Genomic DNA, 15,056 nt, shown 5'->3' with positions numbered 1-15,056 from the left:
TTATGGTGTGTCGTGTAGAATGAAAATATTTATTATGCAAGTGTTTTTTTATGGTGTGTCGTGTAGAATGAAAATATTTATTATGCAAGTGTTTTTATGGTGTGTCGTGTAGAATGAAAATATTTATTATGCAAGTGTTTTTATGGCATGTCGTGTAGAATGAAAATATTTATTATACAAGGAACAAAAACCCTTAATTATGATTTAATTTTTAATTTGTTTAAATCAGAGAGATATTGGTTTCACACTAATCTGCGAGATTTACATAAAAGCTTTGCAACGCCGTTGAAAACAACAACAAAATATTTGATAAAATGGTTATCACAAATAAATGGCATACAAATATTAACGCTCAGTAAACACTGTGATGTTTTTTTAGGGTGCTATTGACATAACGCAAAAATATATTGTTTTTTGTAGTGATCAATTCAAAATAGTTTAGTTTATTACACACTATAAAGTCAGCAAAAACAAATGAGGCTAAATCATCAAGACTTAGTAATTTCTGTAAAAAAAACTGATTTTGATAAATTGAAAACGTAATTCATCTAGTTAATCCAAACAATTTGAACTTACGATCTCGTATGTTATGTTTAAATATTTGTATAACAAATATGATAAGCTAGGAGATAACATTTTAAGGATGTCGAGAGAATTGGTGTTCTTTTGGTTTACAATTTATTGAAAGTTGATACCTAATTAGAGCTTTTATTGTTTAAAACATACAATGTAACGATAATGTATACTTCCTCTAAAAACGCTATTGTTCTTTGTTTTTAATTTTCTTAATGGGTAGCCCCCAGTGACACAGCGGTATGTCTGCGGACTTACAACGCTAGAATCCGGGTTTTGATATCCGTGGTGGACAGAGCACAGATAGCCCATTGTGTAGCTTTGTGCTTAATTACAAACAACAACATCTTAATGGGTCTTTAAACACTTTCTTTTATGTCTACTTAATAGTGGGACGAAAAAACGACTACCTTAATTTTCTGGAGAAATGTTGTTTTGAATAATAAATATCCTGTATTAAAAACTCCTAACCCCAGAAATTACAAATACTTGAAGGTCTTGTTTCTTCTACTCGGCACATTATTTGCAACATTTTTGTGACAATGTTGCTAAGCTACAGAAGTTTCCAGATTTAATATCTGTTACTTATTATAATTTTGAATAATACGAAGCCGAGTTAACTGATAATTTAAATTTAGTAGTTCAATTGTACTTTGGATTATATATGCCGATATATTAGTCAATTTACGATATTTGCCAACAAGATTGATATCCATCGTCTTCGTTTTTAACACAAATGCGTTTTAATATATATACACAACAGTACAATTTACAATAACAATTATTACAAATAGTTATTACGAACGATGATTTATAAACAAAAGTTTCACGAACTTACAAACAATATAAAGTCTTATTTCTAGTTTCGAACTTTCTTGATATCTTATCGAGGGTTCACGATGAGCGAGTTGATTACGAGTTGATGTAGGTACGATTCGCTTCACGGGAAGCCAGCTAGCTTTGTCCTTCACTGACCCCACGCCGGTTTTTTCCACCGGTGACGTTAGGTAATGTTTTCGTAAAAATACTAATGTCCGATGAGAATCCACTAAAGTTAAATGAGTTGTAATGTTCGAATTCTGTAAATGCTCCTGGTCAAATATCTAAAGTTTTCTGATTGATAAGCGTTATAACAATCACAGTTATAGATTCCAAAGTTTACAGCACACTGATTATAACAAACTAATAATAGATACTCTACTCTTAGTGCGTCGCGTTGGTTGTATTTATATTCGTGGAAAGGTTTTCTAGAAAATTCAGATTACATAACAATACTGAGCTATATTTAAACGTTTACGTATATAGATATATTGTTGATTCCTACTCTCCAAACAAACGTTGACATTAAAATAAATATATAACAACAAATTCGTTATATATGTAGTGAATAAATCATGTAAGAGAATGACACAAAATACATACATTTTATCTCCAAAAATAATTGAATACAGTAATGTGCAAAAATATACTTTTGTTTGTTTTTGTTGAATTTCGCGTAAAGCTACTCGAGGGCTGTCTGCGTTAGGCTTCCCTAATTTTGAGATTATAAATTAAAAGAAGACAGTTAGTCAACACCACTCACCAACAACTCTTTAGCTAACATTTGAACAACAAATAATGGGATTGACCGTCACATTATAACACCCCCGAAGGCTGAAACAGCAAACATTTTTGGTGACAGGATTCAAACCCGATCGGCAGTGCCCTAACCAACAGGTCATGACTAATGACCAATTTATATGCAAACAATTATCTTTTCTTTCTTTCAGATGAACCATGTAGCTATTTCAAACGAGTTGTCTCAAGTCTACTTCTTGATGGTCCCTCTCCCAAGTTGATCCATATTCCTTTGTATTCCAATGCCATCCGGTACAACGGATATCCTCGTCTCGGAACTTCTAAATCCCTGATCTGAACACATCTTTATGATCTTGGCGTATGAATATTTTGCATTGTAAATCGCTGTTACATACCCTTCCCAAAAGCGATCAATTTTGGGTGGCACCACAACAAATCATGTGGAAATGTAGCTCTGATGCAAAACGTTCCACCACGACTTTTTGTTACCGTGGTTGTCATGTGGTTTGCTGATTTTGTATATTCAAAATTGTTTTGATATAATGTTTTATTTTATTTGTAGTTAAGCACAGAGCTACACAATGGGATATCTGTGCTGCTGCCTACCCCGAGTATCGAAAAATCGGTTTCTAGCGGTATAAGTCCGCAGACATATCGTTGTGCCATTAGTGGGCTCGATGTAATGTACTTTGTACAAGTTTCGATTTTGAGCAGCAAGTTACGCTTCATATAAGACTACTTTTATCATTGTTCTGAGTTAAAATGTTGAAATTGCTAGAATGAATAACCACGGCACACTTTATTAAGGTCTGATATAATATGCCAGAGTTTGTTCTCGCCTTCATCTTTATGTATTCACGAGAGCTAGTCACGTGTTAAGTCCAACGTAAGTTCGATAACAAGAAGGAAATGAATACTGACAAAAACCTAATGCTTCCAAAGTTTGTATTCTGTTCGTAAACCTAAAAAATCTTCATTCATATCTTACAGCACATAACTTAATATATGGACAAGTTCTAATCTATTTATGTAAATACAGCACTTGCTCATTGGCACAATGCATCATTAAAAAATAATACGAACTTGGGGATGTTCAATTTATTGGCCTAATCATACATGATGCTACTGAATATACCAGCACGGAGGATGTTCTTGACAAGAACTTCTTGATACTCTCTAGGTGTTTGCGTAAAATATTTTACAGGTTTTTAATTTTTTTAACTAGATGATAATTACTTTTTTCTAAACTTTACTGGCGTAAAATTATCGGGGTGAAAGGTGTCGTTGTTGTGTAATAATATGTCTAAAATCGCTATTTGAAGATCTTGTTGATGTTTTACTGAAAATCCAAATACAATTGTATTTTTTGATTACATATTGAGGGGCTTGCTCATAATCTCTCTACGTATAGCAGCAGACTATCTACATATATATAATCATATTATATAGACTAATCATATAATCATATACCAGTAGTATTATTAATATACATGAGAGAGAAGTTATCGAATGCATGTAAATTAGCTAATTTATTCCCTGAGAATGTCGGGATGGTTCTAGAAATACAGTCATGTTACAGACAGACTTCAGCCCTGTAAAAGAAAAAAAAAAGAGCAAATCGCGCTGATCAACTTGTTAAATGTTTCCAAATCACAATAAGTGGCTGAAAGGGCATATGACCATTCTTTCTGAAGAGAAATATCCATATAGCAAAATTATGCAAAGACGTTGAGCCAAAAGACACCAACATACAGGGCGGAAAACTCTTACAGCTGCTTGCTCCGGAATAATCTCTCGTCTTCTGAAAGAAGGTTATGGCTTTGAAATGAAACACTTCATCATCCCATACTCTCAAAATAAATAAATATATAAAATAAACTATTGTGATGAAGCTGAGCACATTTCTGGAATCATGAATTATCATTTCATCATTTCCAAAATGTGCAAATTATCTTTCATAGAGGTTTCAAACATGTTTAGTAATGTTTTTACCAGTTTGTTTTTTTTTATGTGAACAAAAACAAAGTGACTAGTCTTGACCTGATCGTTAATTCATCCAAATAATCATAAAAATGTAAACTGAAAATGCGAATCCTTGGTAGCAAAACATGCAAATTTATGAACACATATTTAGAAGGAAAAAAGATAGTTTGAAATGGAGCTAAGTGTGGGAATACATAGTTTCTGTCATAAACTTAACACGGCAGTAAGATTGTTTGACCGTTCGTTGAATTTCACACAAACCTGCACGAGAGCTACCTGCGCTACCTGTTAAACTAGAAGGAAGACAGCTAGTTAACACCACTCACCAGCTAACTCTTGGGATACTCTTTACCAACAAATAATAGGATTGACCGTCACATTATAAAGCCCCCAAGGCTGAAAGGGCGAGAATATTTTGTGAACGAATTCGAACCCACCAGACCATGCCAGGCCGTAAGATAGTGAGAACTGATACTTTCTATTACAGACCAAGCTATTGTAATAAGAATGATTATTTAAATATAATGAGAACTGATACTTTCTATCATAGACCAAGCTACTATAATAAGAATGATTATTTCACTCATATAATGAGAACTGATAATTTCAAACATAGACATAGTAACTAAATTAATAAAATTATACTGACATTCATAAACCCCAGTATGCGAATAAGAATGATAGTTTCTATTATACACCACTTTAGGCTAAAGAGGACTAAGTGTTATAACAGAATTAAGTGTACTAACAAAACCCTGTGACATCGAGTAATAAGTTAAAAGGTTAAATATCATCTTTGGGTGACATCCATTTTAGGCTTAAGCACATGAAACAGTAAGTTGTGTTTAAATATAAGTTATATTTCCTACATATGTAGAATTAAGGAAACTGTATTATAAAATGTAGCAGTTTCATATGCTAAAAACGAAAAATTTCTTCACTTGTAGTCATAGGTATGGTGTTTAAAGTCTGTAGCTTGGAACACAGACTTAAGAGAGGTATACATATCTAATTAAAACTTTAAATATAACTGAGAAGGATCTGTAATATCCTGTGTGGCATGTAAAATTCTTGAAACTCCGGAGAAAAAGAAGAGGGTGGATAAGAAAAACCATCACATCTTTAGTCTTAAAGTATTTATTTTTATAATTTTTCAGTGAACCTGAAGAAACCTACACATCATCTGTTAATGAGACTTTATACCTGGTTGGTGCACTGATGTTTACATTTCTGGAAATTAATAGGAAAAAATCCACCTTTTAAAGTAAATTTACAATTAATACCTACGCAAAGTATTGTTTTGTAAATTGATTGGGATAAACTATAGCATAATGTGCTCTTGTTGATGAAACAATATACTTTCAAACAGTGCTAAATAATGAAACAGCCCTTACTGTAATGAACACAAGTATTCCAAGTGTGGAAAAATGCAACGTATTTGGATGAGAACAGGAAGACAATGATTCTTTATGTCAGTCATTTTCTTTTTATACACTGCTTTAAAAAGCCATCTTGTGATAATTATAGTGTACATTTGATCTTATTGCATGAACTAATAAGATATTAGCAACATTAAACCATGCTGTACGTTAAAGATTGGAGATCTTCACAAAATTTATTTTTGAAATCATCCAATTTCCTCATATAAAAAGCCATCTGAGTCGTCTTTGGAAGCATTTTCATACTGGTTTGAAAATATAGAGGCCGAATAAACCTCATGAAATGCCTAATTCTTTGCAGTTACGTTTTAGTTTATACAATTTGTGTGAATACGGTGTGAAATACTTTAATATGAATCTTATTTTTTATCAACAAATCTCCAGAATAGGCGAGTGCATTTGACGGAAGATTTTACTATATATTTAAGTTTGATAGCTTTCCTTAAATTAATGTCATACTAACATATACAATTTTTGTAGAATTAGTTTGACTGTAAACACGTAAAAAGCGTTTTTTTTCCAACGTAATTCTCGTTTAATTGTGATTTGTAGCTATTGTTTACAGAACCTCAGAAAAATAAGTAAGTTCCAAAAATTATTATTAGTTAACATTTTAAGTATCTCAGTTTCCAGTATTATATCCTTTTGTCCAATGAATTTCCTCATAGGAAGAAGTGGTTTCTTAAGATTCTATGTGCTGCTCTAAAGAAAGCTATTTTTAAGGTTTTGCACAGATATGTTTTTAATCTTCTAAAATATCACATAATTAGCTCAGCCTTACGGTAGATATCACAGCGTTTAAGACACGTATCTGACAATTTTTACACTTGTCTGTGTTTATAAAATGATGTGTCAAACAGCATTATTTAGACTTTTTTTCAATTCATTTTTTTCGTTCAAGATATGTTCAATCTTCATTAACACACATCCTCGTTATTATTGATTATTTTATTAGAAAGATGTCAAATTGTTTTTGTTCTTATATCGTGGAGAATTAAATCCAAAATTATTTGTTTCATGACTCATTTGTTTTACACTAGTTAGGAGTTGTTTGCTTCGAGTCATTCTTGTACAAAAGTAATAGGGGTAAAAGTAAGTCAATTGAAAGCTATATCATGTTAGAGATTTCTTTTTCAGCGCTGACTACCACAACCCCAAAGGAACAAAAAATAGCAATAGCTTTACTCTTATGTCTGCTCCGCTCTAAAAAGGACTCAACTTAATAAAAGAGCTCATTTTCTCAACAGTCATGAAGAACACGAAAAGCCATTTTCTTTTCTTTTTCTACACCCAAACGACTTTATCTTCAAGCAAATTGCGTAGTTCTTTACTTAGAGCCAGCAGTTGTTGATGAAATATTCATTAAAGTGAACGAATAAAACATCTAGACTCATGTGGCAAACATCAGTATAACATACACAATGACGTAACCGACTTGGAGTGTTTGTGTACTTTTATACAAGATATACAAAAACAGACATGTATAATGTCAAAAATGAAATACTTAAATTTATATCACCAGAGTCGGAGTAATAGAACATCAATATCACGCACAAGTAACAAAAGTAAAAGCGTATAAGTCGAACATATTTGTTAACTGGCTACCTGCAATGATACAATAAGGTTTTCTTTCTGTATGTCGTCTAAGAAAGTGAACATAGCAAATATAGATGGGTTAGTAGTAAAACTAACTGCATAAATAGATTGATCAATTATATATTTGTAAAAGTAATGCTTTAGGACTCGGAATGGGTTTTGTGCTTTCGGATTTACGAATAAGCTACGATAAGTGAGAAAGGCAGATTTTCAGCAATTGCACTTGCACACTAAATGTAAAGGTCAAACGTCATGCTCTCGGCAATAACATCGGTAGATACATCTGAAGATAGGGTGATCTGAGCATTTAGGAAAGCAAATATTTGTAGGAAGAGGTCCCTTCCAGCATTTGCTGTTTCATTATGATTATTATAGCTTTGCCCAGGGGTGCAGTGATTAATTGATAACTGTCTGACAGGTTTACTTTCTTATTTCTGGGGATACCTTAGCTACGCGTCGTGCGGGCTGCAGCAATCGGTGGTTGCCATAGAAACCAGCTAAAGCCCCGGTTCTTTTTGTTCGCATGTCTAAAAATAGTAACACGTCATCTAGAAGGATTTTATTCGCCAAGGGATCATGCGTTCGAGCCATGTTTATCTTTAGACAACGATAAGATCGCGGGAAATACCACGTGCAGGCGGGATTCTGGTTTCCTGTCAAATTTAATGATACGATTTTTTTGTGATTTCACAAAAACAAGCCAATTTATTTATTATCGATTATATAATGGTCTTATATGACAACATCTTGGAATTAAGAAATCAATAATTTTAAAATGTTGTGGTGAGGCTAATAAAACAACACTGATAAACGAGCAATTTCACCAAGAAATTTTATTTGAATTATTAATTACCCATTTATTATGATTAAAATATACTGCACACTTAAAAAAGAAGATTCAGTTGAAAACACAAAAATCAATCGTATCGTTCACGCTCTCGCAGAAGTCGAGGTTACTTTGATGTATTAAATATATTAGCATATTATTTCAGTTTCACGTGGTATTATTGAAATTGACAAGACAGTAAATGCTTTTGCATAGCTTGCATAGTGCTGCACTCTGGTGAATTCTAATTTTTATTACGTAATGTAGTTTTTCTTCAAAACGTGATTGCACGAAGACATGTTTTCCTAATCTTTTTTTTTTTTTTTTTTTTTTTTTTTTTACGAAGGTTTGGTAAACAACCAAGTCTTTAGGTGTCTATGACGTTTGTTCAAGAAAAGGTAAGCTTACGTTTCCTTGTGCATGTAAATCAAACTAAAGATTTAAAATGCAAAGTTTAGTATATTGTGAAATTGTATATTTTTTATATTCAGAAATTTGTTCTTTAGTATCCTTTGGAATTGTACGAAACTAATTAGTATGATATACGTACATGGAGATATCTATGCCGTAGACTTTCAAAACAACTCATAAGTATGACATAGAACATATTCAAAGAACCAAGCAATCTAAAAGTACTTTACAAAACTCAGTGTTTTACATCGTAAATGACGACATTTAGGCAAATCACGTTAATATGAAACCACCATTTGGATTTCGACAAGCCTATGTAAATATATCATTAACGCTATAAAATGGAAGATCACTTGGGCAACTTTTTCCAGTTTCATCTTATGCGTTTTATAGACCAACGAAACAATTTCAAGATGTTTCTTGTTAGTATAGTGATATATATATAGCGTTTCATGTTCTTACAGTCATGCTAGGAAAAGTAATCTTCTTTTCAAAAACACATATATTCATATGAAAACAAAGCCTTCAAAAAAACAATTGTCGTGGTGTAAAATTTCAACTCGTTGCTATAGCGACTGGTGCTGTAGCCGGAATTGCAAACGCATCAAGCTCTCGACCAATGAAATACCGTCAAAGCAATACGTAGAGAACCAGATGATTCGTCAACTGCTGTTGAGCCTATATGGTTTCAATAGCTCTGAATCCCGCAGAACAAACAGAATTGTTATTTTTTTTTATTTGCCTAAAATATTATTTAACAATTTGAACATAGGGGAGAGTCAAAGAAGACTTAAAACACACGTTTGGTAAGCCTTAAACACAATATATGGTACATTCAATTAATATTATTTTATTTAATAGAGTTTTTGGGTGAATAGTAAACCGCTGTAGCTTCTTTCATTAACACTGATTATAAACAAACAACAACAATTAATAGAGTATTAAAATCCATATCAATTATATTAGGAACTGTGTTTCTAATTCCACGTGCTTGGTTCTTTCGTCCATTTTTTTTTGTAATTGGTCAGAACTTTCAGTTTCAATACGTTGATTTATTTTATGAACTGGATTAGTATCACAGAAGGTACGAGTAATACCGCCATATGTCAAGGGAACCTTCGAATGCAATCGTCTGCAACTAAAACCTCGTAACTAAAATATGACAATTGAAATCTGATTATTTCTACGAATGAAAATATGATAACTCTTGGGAAAAGGAGAGAGAAAGAAGTAGGAGGAGATAATTGTGACAAAAGGCATAATTTTTGTGTCAAGAACAAAGACGATAATTCTATTTGCAAAGTCACTATAAAATAATACGGTATAAACATAAGTATCCTCTGGTGCTAGGTGGCGCATTAGTGTCGCGCGACCTGTGGAAACAAGTTTTGTAACCTTGTTTTTTTTTTTACTTTTCTTGGATTATGCAACAGAAATGCCGCAGTTCCAGAGATATATTCTAATTATAATAAAATGTGCATTTTCAACTTTTTCTAACTCATAATACTATAATAATTTGAGCCAAATTGGCAATATTAATGTAATTACTATACTGATGACTCCAAAAAACAAGAGTTATATTGTTTAGCTTTTTAATATATTATCTGGGTCATTGACAAACATATATATATATATATTGCTGTGAACTAGAGTACCGTATTTATGTGCTTGTGTTAAAGCTTGGTATTTAAAAGATCTAATTTTTCAAAATATTATCTGGATCATCGACAAATATTTTGGTATTTTTTTGCTGTGAACTAGAGTATCATATTTATGTGCTTGTGTTAAAGCTTGGTATTTAAAAGATCTAATTTTTCAAAATATTATCTGGATCATCGACAAATATTTTGGTATTTTTTTGCTGTGAACTAGAGTATCATATTTATGTGCTTGTGTTAAAGCTTGGTATTTAAAAGATCTAATTTTTCAAAATATTATCTGGATCATCGACAAATATTTTGGTATTTTTTTTTGCTGTGAACAAGAGTATCATATTTACGTGCTTGTGTTAAATCCTTTTTTGTACATTTTTCAATTTTTATCATTTGGACAAATAAAAATGTACCTGATCATATCAAACCCTGCTACAGTTTTTGAAATGCATATACAGATTCTTATTATTCTTTGTTAATTTAAATATTGTACTCAACCATTTTGTTAAAGTCCGTGAAACACAGAAACTTGGAAAGTGCTAAACCATGTTATTATTTGCGGCTTACTTGTATGTCTTATTATTACTTGTATCATTATGCTTAATAAAAATGAATAAAAATAAATAAATCTTGTTACTGCAGCAAAATAATTATATTTCGCATCTACTTAGATTTCATGCGTTTGTGAAAAGGTTCTATAGTTAGCTTCAAACATTATAAAAGGCAAACAACATTTAAACAAATAATATGTGTTGGCATATTTATATCTCGTAAGTCTTCAGATGTCATTGGTATAGACTGGCTTAAAGATAAAACAGATACAGTAGAGGATTTGACTTCATTATTTGTATGCAAATTTTACTGCTTAGAATTATAAACAAGATATAAATCTTTGTAACTTAGGTAATTATATTTCATTTTGCTAACATCTAAGTCACAATCTATTCACCCTGCCATTTATAATATTATTCATTCTTTATTAGCATTCATCAAGTCAAAATACTTGAATAAATTATCATCGAGACTAAAACCGAAAGTCTCCAAAAAACGACACTTTATGCACTATTATGCTGGCTTTTGTGGTAGATTAAGAAAACGCTTCTGCCATTATTGCCATTCGCCAATAAAATAGGTACGATGACATTAAAACAACCGTAACATTCAACTTAAGCAGGATTTGGAACGTTAAAGAAAATGCTTCCTCCATAATTTCATAAGCGCATGATTTAGTTTTGTTTTTGGTCATGAATTATTAAAACTGCAACTGAAAAATTATTTGTATTTTATTGAATTATAATATACTATTTTACTTTACAATTTTTTTATACCAAATATAATGTTTTGTTTATTTGAAGCTAAGCACAAGGCTACATAATGGACTATCTGTGCTCTGTCCACTAAGGATATCGAAACCCGGTTTTATTTGAAATTAAGCACAAGGCTACATAATGGGCTATCTGTGCTCTGTCCACTAAGGATATCGAAACCCGGTTTCTAGCATTGCAAGTCCGCAGACATACCGCTTAGAAAACAAAGAAACAAACCATATTAACGTAGAAAAGCTGCTCAAACATTCCGTGTGGTGTCCGTTCACATGTGGCTAAACTGGAAGTAACGATTTTAGTACTTTTCTCATTCCTAACATGCGAAACATTTTCATGTCCTGACACCACTTTTATCCAACATGAGACGTTCTACATGCTGGATAGGACAGATAACAAGTTATAAGTTGTATCTCGATATTTGTGGTAGGACAGATAACAAGTTAAAAGTGGTATCTCGATATTTGTGGTAGAATAGATAACAAGTTAAAAGTGGTATCTCGATATTTGTAGTAGAATAGATAACAAGTTAAAAGTGGTATCTAGATATTTGTGGTAGGATAGATAACAAGTTAAAAGTGGTATCTAGATATTTGTGGTAGAATAGATAACAAGTTAAAAGTGGTATCTCGATATTTGTAGTAGAATAGATAACAAGTTAAAAGTGGTATCTCGATATTTGTAGTAGAATAGATAACAAGTTAAAAGTGGTATCTAGATATTTGTGGTAGGATAGATAACAAGTTAAAAGTGGTATCTAGATATTTATGGTAGGATAGATAACAAGTTAAAAGTGGTATCTAGATATTTGTGGTAGGATAGATAACAAGTTAAAAGTGGTATCTAGATACTTGTGGTAGGATAGATAACAAGTTAAAAGTGGTATCTAGATATTTGTGGTGGGATAGATAACAAGTTAAAAGTGGTATCTAGATATTTGTGGTAGGATAGATAACAAGTTAAAAGTGGTATCTAGATATTTATGGTAGGATAGATAACAAGTTAAAAGTGGTATCTAGATATTTATGGTAGGATAGATAACAAGTTAAAAGTGGTATTCCTATATTTGTGGTAGGATAGATAACAAGTTAAAAATGGTATTCCTATATTTGTAGTGGGACAGATAACAAGTTAAAAGTGGTATCTCGGTATTTGTAGTGGGACAGATAACTAGTTAAAAGTGGTGTCTCGATATTTGTGGTAGGACAGATAACAAGTTAAAAGTGGTATCTCTGCATTTGTAGTGGGACAGATAACAAGTTAAAAGTGGTATCTCGATATTTGTGGTAGGACAGATAACAAGTTAAAAGTGGTATCTCGATATTTGTGGTAGGACAGATAACAAGTTAAAAGTGGTAACTCGATATTTATAGTGGGACAGATAATAAGTTAAAAGTGGTATCTCGATATTTGTAGTAGGATAGATAACAAGTTAAAAGTGGTATCTCGATATTTGTAGTGGGACAGATAACAAGTTAAAAGTGGTATCTCGGTATTTGTAGTGGGACAGATAACAAGTTAAAAGTGGTATCTCGATATTTGTAGTAGGACAGATAGCAAGTTAAAATGGTATCTCGATATTTGTAGTAGGACAGATAATAAGTTAAAAGTGGTATTTCGATATTTGTAGTAGGACAGATAACAAGTTAAAAATGGTATTCCTATATTTGTAGCCGAACAGTATAAATGTCTATAGAATGGACCTTCAAAGCAACAGATGATTTAGAACACTAGCTATTTAGTTAATGTTTTAGCTGTACTATACTGTTAATATGTGATGTGTTCATTTCCATCCCAGGATAAACTGCTAATCATTTTGGTGATCTATTTTTGTAAACCCTCTTTTCAGCGCTATTTCTGTAAGTGAACATATTATGGGAAGAAAGTAAATGGAGCAAAACGAAGTTTGGGAATAGAAAATTGAACCTTATGCGCACGTGGGCTAAACTACCAGATCAGAAAACCCACGTTCACATAAAGCCGTTCCTAATTTTGAATGACTGATCAGAAGGATAGCAGCCAGTCAGCAGCACCCTCTGACGTAATGCTCGGCCCTTTATATCGTATTCGTGCTTGACTATCGCTTTTATTATGCGCCTAAAGCTGGAAATGCAAAGCGTACCCAGTGAAATCATGTCTCGAACCTTGGACTTCTCGATTCGAGGCACTTTGTTGGAGAAGAACCACTTAATAAACGCAAAATGAGGAGTAGCTAGCTTGTTTATAGAACACTGTTTTGAATAAGATAACCTGAAAAGGTTTTAATAAGAATCAGAAAAAGTAAATTGTTTAGGTCATTTCATTGTAGTACTGCAGTCAGAACTCATTCAAAACTACCCTACATCACACTAGTGTGTAAAGTCTAGAAAATGAAATATTTTTGTAGTTTTTTGTCTTAAAAGTATTACAGTTGGGGGGGGGGGTCTTTAAGCGATTAAAATATCAAAACAATTAAATGTAAAATCTATTAAGAGTTGAAGTAGTTAATGAAAACGTATTTCATTCATTTTTCACCAGAGTTTCTCTTTAAGTTGTTGCTGTTGTATGTTGGTTGAAAATTTTACTTATAGTTGTTTATAGGATTCAGAAGCCTCTTTTACTACATAAATTAATTTGTATTTATTGCAAAGCTATTAAACCTATCAGTTGCCATTCCTAATTTTGAATTATTTAGAGATGAAATGCAGCCAGTTCGAAACACCCTGTTACCCACCATCCTACGCTAAGAGGTTGGCTGCTACTCTTATAACGTATCCACAGCATATAGCGAGGGAAATATCTTGTGGCATCGCACAGATTCGAAACCGGCTCGCCAACTTCGAAATCCGAGTTCTACCGCAGAGCCAATATACGCCCTACACAAAATAAGTATTTTTAAAAATAACAGCATACGTCTAGGAATGAAAAACTGTAAATTTATTTTAAAAAACGTTGGTTCAAAAGTAAAACTATCTAACGACCCCACAAGTTCTGATAGTTTTACAAGCAAAGAGCCAGACAGTAATATCAATTGAAAAATGGAGTACAGTTCTAATATCTCGTAATGTAACCATATTTCAGAAAAAGTCTGATAAGTTGTAATAATCATAGTTAGATTATAATGATATTAGTCCTCTCCGTTGGATCAACGGTAAGTTGACGGACTTACAACGCTAAACTCCGGGACATAGCGCACATTGCCCGTCGTGCAGCTTTGTACTAAAAAAACAAGAACAACAGAGAACACCAAAAATATATTAGATAACCTGACGGTATGAATATTAAATGTTTAAATAATTTATGTTTTATTAAAATATGTCTAATGATGTAAGGTGAGAGACGAACTATAGAGTATCGTTTGCATATTAAAACCAAACAACAACAACAAAAAAAAAGCAAAATACGTTTCTTGTATACAAATTCAAGAGCTTTTGAAATTTTGATAATACTGATTATGTTTTGTAAACAAACAAACTATATTTTTTTCCATATATTCTTGGGGAACATAAGTGGAACGCGAAAACAAAAAAGATCATTGTGACTGGAAGACATATGCAGAGTGGGTCATAAGGAATTTCCATCAATAACGGAAAAAAAAGCAAGTAACACAATAAACCTTTCCTCATGATTAAGCTGTATGTACACGATCATTGAAGCAGACTAACATTACAAAAAGAAGCAGGTAACACAATAAACC

At 32.3% G+C, this 15,056-nt stretch overlaps 1 protein-coding gene across 1 annotated transcript in view; it reads left to right on the top strand.

Annotated features, from left to right (window-relative positions):
- LOC106458351 (diacylglycerol kinase 1-like) overlaps positions 1–15,056 on the top strand; it is a 346,054-nt gene that overhangs the window by 46,938 nt on the left and 284,060 nt on the right. The window contains exon 2 of the mRNA XM_022384755.1: positions 8,342–8,393. The gene's annotated coding sequence lies outside the window, so the exon portion shown is untranslated. The remainder of the gene's footprint in view (positions 1–8,341; positions 8,394–15,056) is intronic.

The sequence above is a fragment of the Limulus polyphemus genome, unplaced genomic scaffold (genome assembly GCF_000517525.1).
Source record: "Limulus polyphemus unplaced genomic scaffold, Limulus_polyphemus-2.1.2 Scaffold22, whole genome shotgun sequence".
Lineage (NCBI taxonomy): Eukaryota > Metazoa > Arthropoda > Merostomata > Xiphosura > Limulidae > Limulus > Limulus polyphemus.
This window is presented reverse-complemented; position numbering and strand designations above follow the sequence as displayed.